The sequence below is a fragment of the Nycticebus coucang genome, chromosome 6 (assembly GCF_027406575.1).
Source record: "Nycticebus coucang isolate mNycCou1 chromosome 6, mNycCou1.pri, whole genome shotgun sequence".
NCBI lineage: Eukaryota > Metazoa > Chordata > Mammalia > Primates > Lorisidae > Nycticebus > Nycticebus coucang.
The window spans coordinates 80357386-80377554 of record NC_069785.1 but is presented as its reverse complement, the minus strand read 5'-3'; the positions used below and the strand labels follow the sequence as shown (position 1 = coordinate 80377554).

The following is a 20169-nucleotide window of genomic DNA, read 5'->3' as shown; positions in this document are numbered from 1 at the left end:
TTTTTTTTTTGTAGAGACAGAGTCTCACTTTATGGCCCTCGGTAGAGCGCCGTGGCCTCACACAGCTCACAGCAACCTCCAACTCCTGGGCTTAAGCGATTCTCTTGCCTCAGCCTCCCGAGTACCTGGGACTACAGGCGCCCGCCACAACGCCCGGCTATTTTTTGGTTGCAGTTTGGCCAGGGCCGGGTTCGAACCCGCCACCCTCGGTATATGGGGCTGGCGCCTTACCGACTGAGCCACAGGCGCCGCCCCCAGTAGGTGATTCTTAAGGGGGCTGTCCTGTGTGTTGCCCTGTGTGTTGTCCTGTGTGTTGCCCAGATATTCCACTACATGATAATAGCACCATCACTATCCCCCCAACCTGTGACAATCAAAAATGTCTCCAGAAATTTCCAAATGTCCCTTCGGATGCAGAAGCAACCACATTTGAGAACCACTGCTCTACCGGACCCGTACAGAAAACTCGTCATCTCTTTAGTTTGTAGAATACACAGCTTGGACAGTTTGGGTCACATGAAGATGACGATTACAATAAATGTGAAAGGTAAATTTGGGGTCTAACTTACTACCATAAAGAGGGAAAATTTAGTGTCTACAATAGTTATAGATTATACGTGTATCAAAAATAAGGAGATACACAAAATAATTACAGAAATTCAGACCATCTTACTCCTAAAGTTCTCGGGTCTGGCTGCAACAATACTGGGACTGTTACCATCATCCTTGGAGTTTTTCTTCTTTTTTTGGCATTGCATTTAGTGCTAAAAATGGTTTTAGACATTTGGAAATAAGTATATTAAACCAAAAATAATTAATGTTTTTAGAGAAATTTTAGTTGATTATGATTAGAGGAAATTATATTTGACCAGCTCCCCATCAGAAGCTGCTTCTGACCATAAAGCTGTTCAGGTGCTTCAGGGATAAAGTAGGAGTGACAAGGTACTTTGTGGTGAAAGGCCACGATTGCTCATAATCTTCATGGCGGTTAGAAAATTTCACTGTAGACTTGGTATTTAAAACCTACCTCTAATTGACAGTCATCATTATGTTTCTTCTAAATGCAGTAGCAGAAATTTCATACCTTACCCCAAGACTAAAAATGACAATTTAATACATGCTTTCTGAAAAACTTTAGCCCAACCCTGGGAGAGACTTGCTTTGGCCAAAGATGACCTTTGGCTTGTTAATTGCTTTAGAGAAGGGAAAGTATACACAGAAGATCCCCCAAATGCACCCTACATATAGTCTAGATATGAATCTTGTGCAGTTTATTGAATCAAGGAAGCAATGCAGAGTTGTTAATTTCAGAGACAATTGTGAGCACCTGCAGTGTTTCAGACTGCTGACAGGTAGAAGGAATTCCAAAGATCATATCCAGTGTTATGGACTCAATTGTGTCCTCCTGCACACACACACACACACACACACACACACAGAGAGAGAGAGAGAGAGAGAGAGATGCCCTAACCCTTAGTGTTCCCAATATATCAGGAGATAATTAGGGTTAAGTGAGCTAGCGCTCACACTTTCTCTCTCTCTCCCCATCCGTCTCCCATGTGCGGACATAGAGGATGTGGCCATTTGCAAGCCAGGAAGATACCAGTACTAGAACTTGACTGTGCTGGCATCCTGCTCTAGGACTTCCAGCCTCCAGAGCTGTGAGAAAATATATTTCTGTTGTTTAAACCACCCTGTCTATGCTATCTTGTTATGGCAGCCTGAGCAACTTAATACATCCAGCATCCTCACTGTACAGGTGAGGAAACCAGACCCAGACAGGCTTGGCAGAGGTCAAGCTGCTGGTTAGTGTCAGACTAGCATACAGTCCTGCACCATGACTGCTCGTACAATGTGCATTCCCCTTTCCCCACCTCCTCAGGTTTTACAGTGCTCTGACCCCACGACACATCATTTCTGTGAGCATCAGGGTCCGTACACTTGCCCTGTCATAGGGTTGTTGTGAGGATCACTGACACATACAAACAAAATAGCTTTAAGTTTCCAAACTACTAAAATATTTTACAAATATGTCACACTCAACTCAGATTTGGCCTACTTAGCAGGAATCTGTCTGCTTTTGAAAATTATAAGTCAGCCATCTAGTCAGGTAGCTCTGTGAGGTTGTGCTAGGGAGGGTTGGCCCTTGGGTTTAGGGAATGAGTCAGAGGACAGAGAAGGCAGGAGAGAGTAGAGGACCTGGTGCCGTGATGTGCCATCTCAAGCAGGATAATAATGTTTTTTTTGAGACAGAGTCTCATTTTGTCACTCAATTAGAGTATAATAGTGTCATCATAGTTCACTGCAACTTCAAACTCCTCAAGGATGACTCAAGCCTCCCGAGTAGCTGGAACTACAGGCACGAGCCACCATGCCAGGCTAATTTTCTATTTTTTTTTTTTCCTGAGGAGATTCTGTTGCTCAGACTGGTCTTGAACTCCTGAATGCAAGCCATCATCTCACCTCAGCCTTCCAGAGTGCCAGGAGGATTGCAGGCATGAGCCACTGAGCTACTGTGCCTGGCCACTAGTTCTTTTTGATCAAGTTGTAAATGCTGTTGGTGATGTGAGTTTGCTCAGCAAAAGGAATGTTCTTCTTATAAGGATGGAATATCATAGCTGGAGGAATCCTCAAGAGCTACCGGTCTCTGGCGGTAAACAATACAAGCCTCCCCCGATGAACTTAAGCAGTTAACAACAGTTTATAAACTACAGAATATTGTGCAATGTAAATACCATTCTCAACTAAACTCCTCTGATGAATTTAAGCAGTTACAACAGTTTATAAAGTACAGAATATTGTATAATGTAAATACCATTCTCAACTAAACTTTCATCAAGTTTTTGAGAAGTGTATCAGGAAGGAATATGTTCATCTGAAAGTAAGAAAATCTGAAAACATTGGCTTAAGTAGGTAGATAACTTACTTTCATTGTAATAAGTCGCAAGGCAACAGTCCAGAGCTTGGCCTGCTGCTCAGGGATGCCAATCAGAGGCTGAGGTTCTGTTTACCATTTTCTTCATGGTCATGGAAGGCTGCTTCACCTCCAAGCATTTCATCTGTATTCCAGTTAGGAAGGAGGAAAAATGAAGGCAAAACATGAAAGCTTTTTCCTCCCCAGGTATTGCCTTCATGTGGGGTGAGGGACTTATGTATTATATTAATCAGAACTGTGTCACATAACTACTTTTTATTGTTAAGGAGTCTCAGAATTTTAGTATTTTGCTTTCTGGCCTTAAAAGTAAAGGGAGACAAGAAAGAGATTGACATGGGATTTGTAAGCCAAGCTAATATATTTATGACAGAACATGGCATTTCTATAGAATAAGATATTAGAGAGCCATCTCAGAAAATAAGTGTGGCCAGGCAGAGCTGGAGAGCCCTGGGCACTGGGCCTGACTATCATATTCTGGGCAGACCATCCCCAGTCCACATTTACTACCCTACTCCCCGAACTCTTGTTCCACTAAAGCTAGGCATTCTTATGAAGGATTCAAAGTCCTCGGCTGAGTCTAGGTCACATTTCCATGTTAGAGCTACATAGCAGGGGTGGGGAGAGAGACTGTCTGCCCCCACCCCTTTGGCTTCCATAATGGGGGGCAGGGGACCTTGCCAGCCACCTATCTTGGGATTCCTCCAAATAGGGAGAGTAATCTAATGCTAGATAGCCAAAATAACAAATATGTGTCATCCCCCTATTTTCCAGATGGGAGTTTGGAGCCTAGAAAGAAGAACGCGCTTAGTCAGTGCCACACAGTATGTGAAGGGCAGAGCCAGGATTATGTCTTACCCTGATGCACCTGGTCTGGTTGGTTCTGAGGAAGCAGCTACTCTCAGTCTCTTCCTCAGAAGCCTTGACATTTCACAGAGTGAGGAGGTTTGTCTTTAGAGGCAGCCCCTCCTTTCCCCAGAGGCCTGTGGATAGGTCCCTTTCTCCCCCAGGATCTTCCCAGCAGCTTCTTCCTCTTTGTATGTCTCAAGCCGCTCCGAAAGCAAGAAGTACCTCCTTCCTGCAAAAGCATGCAGGGTTCCTGTTACATTGAATGGGATATTTTGTGAAGATGCTAGGTGGTCAGTATTCCCACCTGCTGAAGAAGAACAGCTAGGCACTGCCCCTCAAGACTTATACAAGGTTGGGGAGCTGTTCTAGCCACCCTTACCCACCTACAGCCTCTGTGAAGAAAAGACTAGACATTCAAAGGGAGTCGAGTCACTGGTCAGAGTGTGAGGAAGAGTACAATGGTTGTCCCTACCTCTCCCAGCTGGGGGCAGAGAGGGGATTGTCTCCTCCCAGCCTAGAGAGAGTGCTCCAAGGGCAGCCCTCACCCTGACTCAGGCCCTGCAGAAGTTCCCATAAGACCTCTTGAGAAACTATAGCTGGATCCCATGGAGTATTCAGCATTTGGACACTTGCAGCCTGGAGAGTGCTGTCAGCCAAGGAAGTCAGCAGTCACATGTGAAGACTTTTGCCCCTTGACTTTATTCTTTGGCCTCCCCCACTCCTGGCCCATCACTAACCCTGGGAAGTGGTGGGTAGTGGAAGACAAAGAGGACGAGAGAAATAGCAGATCCATCCCTTTCCCCACAGCAACACATCCAACTGTGGTCATCTAGCAGGAAGGAAGGATCTCTGAGCTGGGTGTGAGGTTGAAGACTTGATTTAGGCAAGCTGAGATTTTTTTTAACACCTACAAATTAGCTTTTTTTTTTTTTTAGACAGAGTCTCAAGCTGCCCTGGGTAGAATGCTGTGGCCTCATAACTCATAGCAACCTCCAACTCTTGGGTTCGAGTGATCCTCTTGCCTCAGTTTTTCTATTTTTAGTAGAGACGGGGGTCTTGCTTTTTGCTCAGGCTGGTCTCAAATTCATGAGCTCAAGCAATCCACCTGCCTGGGCCTGCCAGAGTGCTAGGATTACAGGTGTGAGCCACCGGGCCTGGCCCTACAAATTAGCCTTAATCAAGGTGGTTCTTAAAATTGTGTGTAACCAGAAAGCTCTGGAGTCTTTCCAAGTGGTGATCAAGGAAGGGTAGGGAAGAGAGAGACAGTGGGACCAATTTGAAGACAAAGACTGAAGAGAAATAAGGGTATTTCTTCTTATAACTGTTAATAGTTATTCTCTTGGGCGGCGCCTGTGGCTCAGTGAGCAGGGCACCGGCCCCATATACCGAGGGTAGTGGGTTCAAACCCGGCCCCGGCCAAACTGCAACCAAAAAATAGCCGGGCATTGTGGCAGGTGCCTGTAGTCCCAGCTACTCGGGAGGCTGAGGCAGGAGAATAGCCTAAGCCCAGGAGTTGAAGGTTGCTGTGAGCTGTGTGACGCCACGGCACTCCACCAAGGGCGATAAAGTGAAACTCTGTCTCTACAAAAAAAAAAAAAAAAAAAAAAATAGTTATTCTCCTTTTCCAAAGATGACATTCCAAGTTTTGAAAAGAAGCACCAAGATTAATGCATCAAGATTTCCAGAGTCTAGGCTTGGCGCCTGTGGCTCAAGCGGCTTAGGCACCCACCACATACACCTGAGCTGGTGGGTTCGAATCCAGCCCAAGCCCATCAAACAACAATGATGGCTGCAACCAAAAAATAGCTGGGCGTTTTGGCAGGCGCCTGTAGTCCCAGCTACTCGGGAGGCAGAGGCAGGAGAATCGCTTGAGCCCAGGAGTTAGAAGTTGCTGTGAGCTGTGATGCCATGGCACTCTACCCAGGGTGACAACTTGAGGCTCTGTCTCAGAAAAAAAAAAGATTTCCAGAGTCTAGTCCCAGCTTTTTCACAAACAAACTAGGAGTGTGATTATGTACAAGTCACTTTATTTTTCTGGGTCCTGGCATCCTCTCCTGTCCACTGGTGGGACTGGGCTTTATAGTTGAGGTATCCCAGAATGATTTCTCTAGTTCTCTGCACCGTGCAGTACCTCAAAACAGCAGGACAAAATAATGCACACAGTGAGCTGGCTTTACAAATTGTACTTCAGTTATATTTGTTGGAAGAGTCAAGCATAGATGAATGGCATTTGGCAGAAGAAAACCTTAGTACATCTGAAACCCTTTATTATCCACTGTAGGTAGCTTTGTAGCTTGGTTTATGTCAAAAGACACCACATCACCAAATGACACATTGAAGAGATATTGAGAATTTTGCAATAGCTTGTTCATCTGTGGAAAGATCAGCCTGTGTCAGATAGGTAAAATCCACATTTTCAACTGAGTCTGCATTTGAAAACCTGAACACTTCTATATTTAGATTAAAGGCCCCTATAATGTGCCCTTCCTGTGGAGTCCATTGAAATTCACCACACTCAACAGTAGTAAGGCCTAAAGTTGACACATGTTTTATTTCCAGGTTTTATTTGTAGTTGTATACTACTGCCATACTAGGTTTAAGATTTATACACACATGGCTTTGTATGTGTTTTTATTATATAAATGCATTAAAAATCACATAAATTACATAATTTACATAATATATAGATTAGAAATACTTTTTACAATAAAAAAATCATCTATAATCCTACTTCCTATAATTATTATTTACCTTTTGTGCCTGTCCTTCAGATTTGTTATGAATATATACATACCTATATATGAATAATTTTTTCTTTATTATTTTTAATTGTGGTAAACTATATATAACATAAAATTGACCATTTTGGCCATTTTTCAGCATATAGTTCAGTGGTATTAAGTGCCCTGTTGTGCAACCATCACCAACATCCACATCCAGAATTCTTTTTTTTTTTTTTTCAGACAGAGTCTCACTGTGTCACCCTCTGTAGTGTAATATGGCATCACAGCTTACAGCAACCTTAAACTCTTAGGCTTAAGCGATTCTTTTACCTCAGCCTCCCAAATAGCTGGGACTATAGGCACCACCACAACGCCTGGCTATTCTTTAGTTGTAGTTGTCATAGTTATTTGGCAGGCCTGGGCTGGGTTTAAACCTTCTAGCTCCGGTGTATGTGGCTGGCACCCTAGCCGCTGAGCTATAGGCACTGAGCCCACATCTAGAATTCTTTTCATCTTGCAAAGCTGAAACTATATCCATCAAACACAAGAACTGTACCTTCTTTACAACTTTGCACTCTCCCTTCACATTTTTCTATTTGTGTCTCAAATTATGTCTTTCTGTTCTATTTTATGATACATTTTAATGTATTAGGCATTCAGTTTAATAACTTGTTGCAGATAGCAAAGAGGGTGACGTGAGGATGCTGATATTACGGGGATAGGAAGTCAAACTGGGAAGGGAGATGTTAGGGCCTTGTAGACCATAGCAAGGATTTGGATTTCATAAAATTTAACAGGACACCTGTGGCGTATTGAGGACAGGGCAGTGACATGACTAAGTTTGTTTTAGAAGTGTCTCTTAGCTACTATCTGGAGAGAGCACAGGGGGTGGGGAGGAGACAGGAAGGAACTTAGAAGGCTGTTTCAGTAATCAAGGTGACAGGTGTAGCGGCATGGACCAGGGTGCTGTCAGTGGAAATGGGGACAAGCATTTGGATTCTGTATATATTTTGAAGGCAGAGCTGATAGTATTTGCTGATGGATTGGATGTGGGGCAGGAGAGAAAGGGAGACGTCAGCATTAACTTCAAGGCTTTGACCTGAACTGGAAGGATGGAATTGCCATTTACTTGGGTGGAGATGGAGGAGAAACTGATTTTAAGAAGGAGAAACTGATTTTATTTCTTTTTTTGTTTGTTTGTTTGTTTTTCAGTTTTTGGCCTAGGCTGGGTTTGAACCTGCCACCTCCGGCATATTGGGCTAGCGCCCTACTCTGAGCCACAGGCGCCGCCCGAGAAACTGATTTTAATAGAGTTCTGTTTTAATCATGTTGAAAAGTCTACAAGACATCTAATTGAAGGTGCCAAGCAGGCAGTTGGATATGCACATCTCGAGTTCAGGGGAGATGATGGGGCTGGAGGCAGAAATTTTAGAGACAGCATAGATGGATGGTATTTTAAGCCACCATGATACTGAATGAGCTCAGCTCAGCCCTGAAAGAGAGGATAGATGGAGTGACCCAGGGCGGTCTGACCCTGGGGCATGTCAGACGGGGGACTCAGAGAAGGGAGTGGAGAAGGTATTGTTCAGTGAAGGGGGGAGGAAAACCAGAGGGCGTGGTCACCTGAAAGCCTAGCAAATAAAGAATAACGTGTTTCAAGAAGGAGGGGTGAGCGATTGGTATTGTCTAATGTGATTAAGAGTTGAGTGTTGTAACATTTGGCAACAGGAATGTCATGGCTTATGTTGGAGATGAAGCTTCAGACCGCAGGGTCTGTGTCTATTTGATGATACAACTAGTTGGGGCCTCCTGAACCAGACAATTTGCCTTCGTTTTCTTGTTTCATTAGTTCAGCTGACAGTTATCAAACACTTGCCCTGTGCTTCACATTCTTGTAGGAACAGAGGGTGATCAAAAAGAATCACCCCACAGCCCTTGTCCTCTAAACAGGTTAGGAAGGAAGGAGGTGGCTCACGCCTAGAATCCTGGCACTCTGAAAGGCCAAGGTGGTGGATTGCCTGAGCTCACAAGTTCAAGACCAACCTGAGCCAGAGTGAGACCCTCCCCCATCTCTAAAAATAGCCAGACATTGTGGTGGGTGCCTATAGTCCCAGCTACTTGGGAGGCTGAGGCAAGAGAATTGCTTAAGCCCAAGAGTTTGAGGTTGCTGTGAACTGTGATGCCATAGCACTCTACCAGGCAACATAGTGAAACTCTGTCTCAAAAAAAGAAAGAAAGAAAGAAAATTACTGGATGTGGTCAAAAGCTAATAGGAATACAAAACTGTTATCCCCTGTGGTTCCCTATCTGTTTAAGATACAAAGATTAAAGAACTTCCCAAACTTTTGAAGTCATGGTACAGGCTCAGTTCCCATAACTCAGTGGTTAGGGCACCAACCACATACACTGGTGCTGGCAAATTTGAACCCAGTCCGGGCCTGCCAAACAACAATGACACCTACAACAACAACAACAAAAATAGCCAGGTGTTGTGGCGGGCGCCTATAGTCCCAGCTACTTGGGAGACTGAGGCAAGAGAATCGCTTAAGCCCAAGAGTTTGAGGTTGCTGTGAGCTGTGATGCCACAGCACTCTACCGAGGGTGACATAGTGAGATTCTGTCTCTAAATAAATAAATAAATAAAATAAAATTCATCTTTAAAAAAATAAACAGGTTAGGAGTCTGAGACTTAGATATATAGAATCTGAGTCCCATGATTCTTAGGGTTCTTTTCTTATATATTCACAGGTACTTATAAATTGGGGCTATATTTTGTCTATATGGATTCTTCACCAAATTGTGTCATTGAGGGGAAAGCATCTCATCAAGACTTCTAACTTTACTTCCTAAAGATCTATACTTTATTTCTTGATGGCAAATTACCCCTCCTATTTCTTGTCTTACCCATTACCAGTTCTGAGAGAAAACTTTCCTTTCTAGCTAAATGTTAAATATCTCATCCCCTGAGAGATAGTCATCTAATTTTCTTTCTTTTTTTAAACATTTTTATTTTATTTTATTTTATTCTGAGAAGGATTCTCATTCTGCCACCATGGTAGAGTGCTGTGATGTCATAGCTCACAGCAACCTCAAACTCTTGGGCTCAAGTGCTCAAGTGATCCTCCTGCCTCAGCATCCCAAATAGCTGGGACTACAAAGGCCTGCCACAATGCCTGGCTCATTTTTTTTTTTTTTCTATGTTTAGTAGAGATGGGATCTCACTCTTGCTCAGGCTGGTTTCAAACTCCTGAGCTTGAGTAGTCCACCTGCCTAAGTGCTAGGATTACAGGCATGAGCCACACTCAGCTTCATCTAATTTTCTAAGTTAGTTGACCCAAAATGAATAGTCTCTCTTTTCTTGGACCCTTCAAGCAAATGGGTGATTTTTTTTCCCTGCCACAGGATAAATAACAGTCTTGTTTTGGTGTGGACTCTGCTTTATGCTTTGACAATCACTAGCTATCCTTACGTTCATCAGTAACAATTACTTAACAAAATTTCAACAATATATTGTATTATACATGCATACATTGATTCTTATTTGAGAAAGAAAATCCCACTCAGGAGAAGTTTACCAAGTCCCAGGAAGAAAAGTTACCCACAGGCAGGGCAAGAAATCTCAAAGGAAGGCAAGATCGTGCGAAGGTGTGGAAGGTAAGAAAACGTCCTGGAGAGTTCCTGGGAGGATGAGGTATTAGGCAGGCCTCACAAGGCAAAAAGGATCCGATTTATATATGATGCTGATTGTGATTACAATTTATACTGACAGGCTGGCCTGAAGAGATGGATTCTTTGTCAGAGGCAATTCACATTGAACCATGCATACATTAAACCCAGTCTTCTGTTGAAGGGCCTATGGTATAAAAGTTCTGAATTACCTTTAAGAGGGATATACATAGTACCTAGTAGTACCTAAGTAGGTGCCTTAGAATTTGGAAATAAGATTGTCTGGATTTATCTATTTATTTTCATTCATGTTTAAGGCATTGAAGACATATCAAGACAGATAAGGTTGTATTCTTTAAAATCCACAGATGTGGTGTGGTAAGCCAGGAAATGGTCCTGCACAAGATACCCATGTCCAATCGCTGAAACTCGTGAATGTTGTCTTTTCAGGAACATAAAGAATGTTGTCTTTTAGTCACATCTGCAGTCTTTGCAGATGTGACTAAATTAAGGGATCCTGACACGAGATAATTCTGGATTATCAGATGGGCTGTAAACACCATCACAAGATAAGAGACAGAAAAGGGAGAGGTGGCAATGTGACCATGGAGGCAGAGATTGGAGTAATGCAGCCACAAGCCAAGAATGCCTGTAGTGACCAGAAGGTCGGAAGAACCGAGGAACAGATTGTCCCCTAGAGCCTTACTGACATGTTGATTTTGAACCTCTGGCTTCCAGAACTGTGACAGAAAAAGCTTTAGTTGTTTTAAGCCACCAAGGTTTTAGTGATTCGTTGTTATTGCAGATGCAGAAAACTAATACATGATATTAGTTCTTACAGGAATAAACAAATTATAAATCGTGGATTTGAAAAACCCAACATTTTAGTCAAGGGGACCTTTTTTGTAATCTTAGGGAGGAAAGTCCAGAACATAATTGTAATTTAGTATCAATGATTTAACACCTTTTTCAGAGAAAATCTTTGTGGGTAGAAGTAGGGCATTTGGCCCCAAAACATAAGAGAAGCTGGGGAACAGTTAAGTTTACAGCACGCACTGCAGACTCTGTCAGGCTGGGGTTTTGTGGTGCAGGAAACACAAGCTTTGTAGTGGTGCAGGGAGGACCACTAGGCTTCTCTGTGGCCTGACTGGAGTCCACTCAAAGTGCCCTGTATCTCATTTTGATTTCATGCAACTTAACAGCCTCAGATCAGCTTCCAGGTTTTCTGACTCTGGGCCCCTGGTATTGCACGTGAGCATTTTGGATTCTGGCAGGAAAGCTTTCTCTCTTTGACACACACATACAGATGAATAAATTTGCAGCCTGATTTTTATTTGTTGTGAGTTTGATTAGCATGACTTAGCTAATCATGCTAAGTTTGACTCAACCTTGAGACTGACAAAGCTAGAGGCCACACACCCTGGTGCTTAATAAATTTTCCAAGCTAAAGCCACGTGATGAAGCTTTTGATGCACAGCCTTCGGGTCTTCTAGATACTATCTGACATCACCATTGATCCCTCTATGCTACCCCAGGGAGCACAATTCAAAATCTGGGCAGTGTATTCACTCAGCAATTTTTTCAAATTGAGGAACTGTCGGGCTCGACAGTTCCTTAGCATGCCCCTTTAGGAAGTACTCAGCTCCTGTGTTGGCAAATAATTTACTGCAGCTGCCTTAACAGTGTACTACCACAAACTGGGTGGCCTAAAACAACAGAAATTTATTCTCTCACAGTCCTGGAGGGGAGAAGTTCCAAAAATCGAGGTGTCATCAGGGCCAGAGGTTCTGGAGGAAAACCCTTCCTTACCCTTTTCAGCAAAGCTAAGCATTCTTTGGCTTGTGGCAGCATAAATCCAAATCTCTGCCTTTCTTCCCATGGCCCTCCTGTCTGTGCCTTCTCTTTTGTTTCTTATAAGGACACTTGTCATTGAATTGAAGGGCCACCTTAATCTTGTATGGCCTCATCTGAACTACTGATGCTATTTCTAAATATGGTCACACTCTGAGGTTCTGGGTGGACATGAATTTTGGAGGGACACAATTCAACTCACTATAGGTCGTAAGGTTAGAAAAGATGACAGTACTGTAGTGAATAAAGGATTATGCTAAATAAATATGAGGTCAACATATTTATGTTTATATATTTATAGCACAGGTAGCCAGGTGTGGTGGCTCACACCTGTAATCCTAGCACTCTCGGAGGCTGAGGCAGGTGAATTGCTTGAGCTCAGGAGTTTGAGACCACCCCCTTGCTACTAAAAATAGAAAAAACTATCCAGGCCCTGTGATGGGTGCCTGTAGTCTCAGCTACTTGGGAGACAGAGGCAAGAGGATCACTTGGGCCCAAGAGTTTTAAGTTGCTGTGAACTATGGTGCCATAGCAACAGAGTGAGACTCTGTCTCAAAAACAAACAAACAAAAAAAACCTATAGTTCTCAATAAACAAACAAAAAAAACTATAGTTCTCAATCTGTAAGTGCAAGAGCCAAAACACAGCATAAAAAAGGTTGGTGATACTGGAGAGACCACACTGTCTGTGTCATTAGTAACACAAAATGATGCCTCCTTTTAAGATCCCTAAAGACATCATCCCAAACTGGGAACTGCCCATGGAGCTCACATGTCCTCCTCTAACTGAGATCCCTCCGGCAGTACTTCTGACTACAGATGGAGCTAGTTCTCCATCACCTGCTGTTCTTTGCTGGTGCAGCCACCTGTCTCCTGACCTAGGGCCTTCACAGCTTTGTAGCTCCACAGGAACACTCTGGATATTATTCCAAAGGCTCCTTTTTCTACTGGACATATTTCTCTTCTAAGGGCTGCCTGCCTCATCCAGAATCTCTCAGTTACCACCCACACGATTGCCATCTTGGCTTTTGTGCACTGAGTTCAAAAGGTCCCAGGAAGACCCGTCTCCATGTCAGTCTTCTGTGATGCCACTGACTATGGACCAGTCATTGACCTCATCTTAACCAGTGACACACTCTAGAGCAGCGGTTCTCAAATAAACAAAAAACCCTATAGTTCTTAAGGGCTGAGGTATTAGGAAGGTTGAGAACCACTGCTCTAGTGTATTGGTTTCTTTCTGACTCCTCCCTTTCCAATAAGAGGATAATGTGTTTAATGTCAGAGTGTTTACCTTCTGTATTCCCAAACTGCCTTCTGATTTCTCAGTTCACTCTTACAAAACCCTGTGTGTGTGTGGGTGGGGTGGGGGCACATTATGCAAATTAAACCCACCCTATTGGCAAAAACTGCCTGTCCTACCTTGCCCTGTGCTTAGGCTTACTACTGGTGACAATCCAGCATAATGGAGCAAAACCTCGAAAACCAGCAAGAAGGGAACCACATGACTAGGCCCTCACATTGCATGGCTCCTTGTGATAGAGTCTGATGGTCTTGTGTTCCAATTTTAGGTCAGCTACTCACTGACAGTGAAGGTTCCTGAGCTCCTTGAACCTAAGTCCATATCTGTAAATTGGGATGAAAACCATATATATGCTTGGAAGTTCTTCTGAAAATTTAATGAGATTATGAGCAATCATGAAAGCTTCCATCACCATCAATTGCACAGTCACCAGCAGTGATCGTGGGCAGGATCCACATCACCACTGAGAACAAGTGCCTATTTGACAGCACCATGTAGAAAATTCCAGGAATTGGGTGTCCTCAAACTTTTTAAACACGGGGCCAATTCACTGTCCCTCATACCGTTGGAGGGCCAGTCTATAGTTTAAAAACTATGAACAAGTTCCTATGCACACTGCACACATCTTATTTTGAAGTAAAAAAAAAAAAAAAAAACGGGAACAAATACAATCACACCGCCTCCTGTGGCCCACGGGCCGCAGTTTGAGGACCCCTGCTCTAGACCTTGTGGCTGTAAAGATCCTTCTCCCAATAGTTCATGGTTTCTGTCTTCGGCTTTCCTCATTTTCCCACCCTTTTCTCTTCAAAACTAATTGACTTTTGTATTCTTGCTTCCATCACTTTGCCCCGGTATCTGATCTGTATTTACCTGTTTCATCTCTTCATCTTTTGTTGGCTGTATCTCAACAGACTCCAGCCATGCCTTTAACACTCTTCCTGCAAACCGGCAGCCCACTCAAAATATATGTGGTCTGTCTTCCCTTTAGCTGTCAGACTTGGTGAACACTGTAAAATTTATTCAACAGATATATATTATGCCTGACCATGTTCTAGGTGTGATGACAAGCAGTGGGGAGCCATCAGGGTTGTTGACAGAGAAAGGTGCCACCAGTTCTCCTGCTCATCATTCTCAAGCAAGGTGGTGACTAAACCCTTAGTAGTTTCTGTTCTGCCCCCTACCTCATTCTCCTCCCTCATAGTCTTCCTTCTCCAGCTTAATTTCAGTTTCTTGAACAGTCCCATATCACACCCACCATAGGGAGGGAACACAATTCACCTGATTAATTCCTACATCTCCTTTAGAGCCCAGTTCAAGCATTATTTCCTCAGGGAAACCTTCCATGCCTTCACCTCACCCTCCACCTCCATTTAGGCAAAATTCTTCTTTTACAGGATGATGGAGTCATCCCTTCCTTTGTTCAGAACACTTAGTTTCTCATCCTCCATTTATGAATGTGATTACTTGACTGTCTGAGCTGCGTGGGAGGGGAGACCCTGACTGCGCTAACCCAGCCTTCTGTGCACATTTCCCAGCATGGTGTCCTCTGGTGAGGGACCATTATCAAATAGTGTAGAAGGAAGGGAGGGACAGAGGGTGTCATCCAAGAGTCAGTCAAGTAGAGGGAAGAAAGTAATGTATCGTAATGCTGTGAGTACAGCATCGTGATGGAGTTATGCCTGATATGTTATGGGAACACAGAATAGCAGCAATTAGCTCATGGCATGGGGGCAGTGTGCAGATGTGAAGTAATCAGCCAACACCTCTGAAAAGATGAATAGTCATTAGCTACGCAAATAAGAAGGAAAATGGCATTCTGGCAGAAGGAAGGGCTTGTACAAAGATGTGGAGGAACTTCATGAGAGGAAATAACTCAGTGAGGTCAGTATGATTGGAATCAAGGGAGCACATAGAGAAACAGCAAGAGATGAGGGAGGACAGTTGGGACCTAGATGGTGGAGAGCCTTGCTTGTTTATTTCCTGTGGAATTTGAATACACCTTGTGAGAGCCAGAGGTGAATTTTAAATAGGGAAGTAGTATGATCAGATTTGCATTTCAAAATAACTTCTTTGGTCAACTAGAACTCTCATACATGGCTGGTGGTGTTATAAAATGGTATAACTGTTATGCCCAGATCACGAAGTCCCCAAAGACCACCAGGGAGCCAATTCCAATGCAAAAGCAAAAGAGCCTTTTTATTGCAAGCTCGAGCTTGGCCTCGCGGGGGCTCCGCTGCAATGGATCCAAGCCAGGAGCCTCCAGCTCTGGAACAGGGGATTTTTATAATGTGGCGCAGCAAGTGGGGCATATACAACTTGAACAAAGGGGCAGCTTCTGGATTGGCTGCCATTGGGCCTGCCATATGGCCTGATCCAGAGGGCGGTTCCTGACTGGGGGGTGGTTGTCTCATGATTTTAGGGAATTGCTTGCTCTTACAGGTAAGTGAAACTTATAAACAAAATGGCGGAGAAAATGAAACTTGACTCCTAAGAAGGCACCTAACTCCTAAGATAGCATCAGTCTGGTTCTCACAACCTCCTTGGAAAGCTGTTTGGCAGTTTCATACAAGGATAAACATACACCTGGCAATTCTACTACTATCTATTTACCTAAAAGAAGTGAAAGTGTTATGTCCAAAAAAAGACAACACAAGACACAAGAATGTTTCTAACAACTTTTTTTATAAGACCAAAACTGGAAGTCATTTGATCTTCCATCAGCAGGTAAATAGAAAAACAGCTTGTGGTATATCCATACAGTTGGATACTACTCAGCAATGTTGAGGAGAAAACTACCAGTAAATGCAATAATCAAAGTGAATCTCACGGACATTATGCTGAGCTGAAGAATCCAGACACAAAATAATCCATACCATGTGATCTCATTTGTACATAGTTCAACAACAGGCAAAACTAATCTATGGTGATAGAAATCAGGACAGAAGTTGCCTCTGGGTGTCAAGGAGCTTGACTGCAAAGAGTCACAAGGGAACTTTCTGGGGGCTATGGAAGTATTTTACATCTTGATTGGGTTGGTGGTTCTGTTCACCCTTGTCAAACTGTTATAACACATGTGTTTTATTGTATGTGAATTATGCATAAATTTTTTTTAAATAGTGGAGAAAAAGACTGCTTTGGAAACAACATGGAAAATGCTGGAAGGAGGGATTGAGACTGGACATGAAGAGATTGTAATAATACAGCTGAGAAATTCTGGGGACAGAATTCAAGCAGTGTAAGTGGGATTGGAAAAAAGGGGATAGATTTCTGAATTATTGAGTTGATAGAATTGATAAAACTTTTAAAAATGATTAGATAACAGAAAAAGAATAAGAAAATTTGTGGTCATACCCTCTAGTAGTATAGGTATAGTTGGTGAAAATTGGGAAGCAAGTTTTTAGGGGCAGGTTTTCGGTGGCAAGCCATTATTATTATTGAGTTTCAGAAATGCCAGGTGGTTGTACCTCTGGGAGAGCTACATGTCTGGCGGCAGAACTAACAACTGTGGGTCTGAGGCCCAGGGAGAGCCCAGGGCAGCAGATAAGAACGTGGGTCATCAGGAGTGCACATTATTGAAATCATCATGAATGAGAAGGTGTTTGGATTAAGCAGAGCCAAAAGCTAAAAATAGAACCCTGGAAACCTTGGCATTTAAAGGGCGGTAGAGAAAAAGGAGCCCTTGAAGGAATCTGACATGTTAAAATGTCACATCATAGAAGCCCAAGAAGGGGAAAGTGATCCAACAAATACAGAGGGGCCAACATCAAAGGCTGTGGGAGGCTCTGCTTCCTCAACACTCCTCTCTCTTGGGTCCCTCAAATCTCATCAGCTCCCATCTCAGGCTCCTGGAATGTCTTTCTTGGAGGTCACCAGAGACCTCCAAGTCTCCAGAGCTGGTGACCTATTCACAACCGCATTGTCTAAAACTCCCTGCAGCGTTCAACCATCTCCTTGAACTTCTCTGTCTAGCCTTTGTAACTCTACATATAGAGTTGTGCTCGTTACCCTCAGGGCACCCTGCCGGTGGCTCCTCTTCCTGCCTTGTGAACATAATCATTCCCTGAGGTCCTGTCCTCTCTTCTTCCCTCAAGGGCCACTGAAATGTCCTCTAGTAGTCAGACCTGGGCCAGCTGCTGGTGATACCGTTAAGTGAAACATAGGCCTGGCTCCCCCAGGGGTTGATAGTTTAGCCGTAGACACAGATGAAAAGACAGCAACACGGCTGAGCACAGTGGCTCACGCCTGTAACCTGCTGTGAGCTGTGATGTCACGGCATTCTACCCATGGTGACGGAGTGAGAGTCTGTCTCCAAAAAAAAGTTATCATCAAGTTACTTTGGGAATGTAGAGGCAACAACTGGGCCTGGAGAAGTTAGGAAAGAAACAGTAGAAAAGCCCAGAGGGGGGAAGAGGATGTCATATGGGGGGAGGGGTTCCTCAGAAGTTTCTTGTGGCTGAGTTATAGAATGTGTGGAGTTGAAGTATTAGAAATAGAAATGTGGAGAAGTAAATTGCAAAATGTTATATATAATACCAACGAGTTTAAGCATTTGTCTGTGATCCAGGGATCCAGGTAGGGTCTTAAATAGGGGAAAGGATGGTCACATTATTTTTTTAGAAGATGACTAGCTGAACAAAGGATAGATAGGAGAGGTGGCATACAGGGGCAGCTAGGAGGCCATGCCAGGAATCCAAGCAAGAAACAATGAGAACCTGAATAAGGTAGCAGTGAAAATAGAGAAAAGCATGAAATTACAGAGACATTTCTTATATAAATTTGAGAGGAGTTGGCACCTCTTGGTTGGTATATATAAAAGGAGGTACCTATAGTCCTAGCTACTCAGGAGCCTGAGGCAACAGAATCGCTTAAGCCCAAGAATTTGAGATTGCTGTGAGCTGTGATGCCACAGCACTCTACCCAGGGCGACAAAGTGAGACTCTGTCTCACAAAAAAATAAATATATAAATAAATAAATAAAATATATTGGTATAAACAATATATCCAGAGTATTATCATTTCAACATGTAGTCAAACGTGAAAATTATTAATGAGATGTTTTGTATTCTTTTAATACACTAGGTCTCAAATGTTCAGTTTATTTTGCACTCAACAGCACATGTCAAATGTGCCAGCTACATTTCCCATGCTCAGCAGCCACGCGAAGTTACTGGGCCTCACCGGAGCATGCAGCCCACTCTGGGCACGTGCTCATGTCTAATGAGCACATGTGTTGAGTACTGACTTCTTATAAGGTGCTTTCTGCTTACTTATAGCAGCCTACGAAAGGGGAACTGTTAACCCCATTCTTTAGATGAGAAAACAGTTAAGAGGTTGCTCACACCCAGCCAGTCATTTACAAAGCTCACATTTGAACCCAAATTGGAGCCCAAAGCCTGGACCTCAAAATAGAACGTTTAAGCTGAAAGGTTCTTTAGAAAATTTTCCAAACTGTCAGCTCCATAAATACCACTTGCATTCCCATCACCTAGTCACATGCCAGACATGTCTCATGGGCTCACATACAGTGTTGGAATAGATGAGCCTGGTCTTCCAGAAACTGAGATCCAGGAGAATTGTCTCTGTCACTCAGAGGAAGGAAGTCTATGTAGAGCCCACTTTGCTGCTTCCCATGTCCTCCCGTCACATGATTGATCAGCCTGAGACTGATCACCTGAAGCTTTTGACACCTGAAGCTTTCTTTGTCTTTAGGGGAACAGATTTTAGCAGGCAACCTCTTTCCTGTGTCCACATCTTCAGGACTTGCTATAAGTCTTCCTTGTTGATTACCCTTCCTTCTTGTTACTCTGACTACCCAGCAACCTAAGGGGTAGCAGAGCAGCTGAGCCGGCTCCATGATAAGAGGAGGCCACGTCCCCAGGGGAAGCCCGCATGAACAGGCAGAGCTCATTGCACCAGGGCACCACCCCCAGTAACTGTCTCAGGGTCATGCTCCATCATGACAGCTCGAGCTATTACCCTGGCAGGAGGGCAGCACAAATCTCCAGGAGGGTCACAGTAACCTACAGTCAGTGGCTATCTGCCATGCCTGGCCACCTGGCACTGGAGCCTGGTTGCTGAGACTCCCTCAGGCTTGCTCAGGGCCCAGCCAGTCAGCATCCTTCCAGGGACTCCCAGCAGCCACCTCCTGACAGGGTCACAGGAAATGTCACAGACTATAGAGGCTTAGAACTGAAAGGAAATTTAAAGATCACACATCTTAGCACTATAATGTTCCACAGACCTCCTGGGGATCATGTTAAGATACAAATTTCTGATTCACTAGGTCTGGGATGGAGTCTGAGAATTTGCATTTCTAACAAGTTCCCAGGAGACCCCAATGCCCTGGGGACCACCCTCTGAAAAACCAGGACCTAATCCATCCCTGTGAGTCTGTAGTTAGAGGTGAGGAAACTAAAATGTCTGGGGAGGGCGAAGGGGATTAATGAAAGTCACAGTACAAGTCTCCTAAGATATAACTATAGTACTAACTGTATTTACTATCTCCAGAATTCTTTGGTACTTTTCACAAACTACTTTATGTTAATAGCTTCTTCCATCTGGATTGTTGGAAGCAAGGATTTATCTTTCCCTCCTGAATATCTCTTCAGTACCACCAGATGCCACAAGGGCTGTGGAAAGTACATTACCTGGGCCTGGATCACCTAAGAGGGTCTTCACACCAGGTGTTCCTCAGACCCAAAGGCAAGATGAGGGTGGAAGTGGAAAGCCTGTAGCAAGGTGTGCAGAGGGGTCATGTTGAGTGGTTCTGTGCTCTGTCCGTGCACTCAACACGACCCCTCTGCACACCTTGCTACAGGCTTTCCACTTCCACCCTCATCTTGCCTTCAG

At 43.7% G+C, this 20169-nt stretch overlaps 1 protein-coding gene across 1 annotated transcript in view; it reads left to right on the top strand.

Moving 5' to 3' along the window:
- Positions 1–20169, top strand: part of TMEM266 (transmembrane protein 266) — a 124968-nt gene that overhangs the window by 8123 nt on the left and 96676 nt on the right. The gene's annotated exons all lie outside the window — the stretch shown is intronic.